Source organism: Sinocyclocheilus grahami, unplaced genomic scaffold (genome assembly GCF_001515645.1).
Source record: "Sinocyclocheilus grahami isolate Dianchi unplaced genomic scaffold, SAMN03320097.WGS_v1.1 scaffold5608.1, whole genome shotgun sequence".
Lineage (NCBI taxonomy): Eukaryota > Metazoa > Chordata > Actinopteri > Cypriniformes > Cyprinidae > Sinocyclocheilus > Sinocyclocheilus grahami.
Window position 1 is genome coordinate 1 of NW_015510251.1, and position 1,107 is coordinate 1,107.

The following is a 1,107-nucleotide window of genomic DNA, read 5'->3' on the forward strand; positions in this document are numbered from 1 at the left end:
ATCAAGAGCTGCTTCTTTGTTTCTGCATCTGTTCTCATTAAACTCATTCACAAAGTATTGTAAGTTTTCTTTTTGTAATATTTTCTTAAACTTTTCCAGTTCTTTCTTTAGAAATGTGATTATTTTGCTGTCAAGATCCTACAAAGCAAGACAAAAATGAATGACAAAAAATCTTAATCTATATTTAGGAAAAAATTATTTATTCAGTAATTAAAAATATTCATTAAAAATCAAGTTGAGACAAACGTTAACTAGCTGTAAATAATAATTAAAATTATAATTTTTAGTTTATGGGTTCTTAAAAAGAAAAAAGTTGAGACAAACGTTAATTAGCTGTAAATAATAATTACAATTATAATTTTTAGTTTATGGGTTCTTAAAAAGAAAAATAGAAATAAAATTCTGTCACACTCTTATTCAATAACATATTTGTTTATTTTAATTATTAAATATTCTTGAAAATGTGTTTTATTACCTGGAAGATCTGCAGGAGACTGTCTGTAAAATGCTTGTGGTTCCTGTGAGTCTGTAAATCTGGATCTAATGTTTCATACTGAAGCCTGATAGTAAATAAAATAAATCTAAACACTGCATTTTTAGGACAAATATGACCAAAATATCTTGTAAACATTTTTAGCAAAGAGAAAAACAATACTGTGATACATTTATGGACTATAAGTTTTATGATAATTATTCGCTGATACACTTTCTGACACAGTCTATGTTTAAAGAGAAATAAGAAACACATTAAATACCGTTTGGTTCGTGATGTTTCTTCACTGAAGTCTGGTCCTGCACCCTTTGACCGGTCACTCTTCACAGACACATGTGAGCCTGATCTTACACTAATGACACAGAGAACAAAACACTTTACTACAGGAGCTCCTTCAGTCTCATTTAAAGAGCTTTACTGTTGAGGATGGTAATTAAGCTCAGTATAGACATGCATTTGTTCATCTATGACTATGGAGAGATGGAAAGACATATTCATGTTTGGCTGCATGATCTATTTTTCATGGTTAATGTATGCCTCCTTGTGGCTGCTTGTGTAATTGTGTTTCTGGAAAGAAGCTCCAGACTGAGTTCAATAAAGAGGAAATCAGTGAT

General features: G+C 30.1%; 1 long non-coding RNA gene across 1 annotated transcript; it reads right to left on the minus strand.

The window, feature by feature from the left end:
* Window positions 1-34: 34 nt before the first annotated feature.
* LOC107577281 (uncharacterized) lies at window positions 35-1,005 on the minus strand. Its single transcript, XR_001608185.1, has 3 exons — window positions 756-1,005; window positions 476-560; window positions 35-138 (listed from the first exon to the last, which is right to left on the minus strand). It is a non-coding gene; the product is annotated as an uncharacterized lncRNA (long non-coding RNA).
* Between the last annotated feature and the right edge of the window lie 102 nt (window positions 1,006-1,107).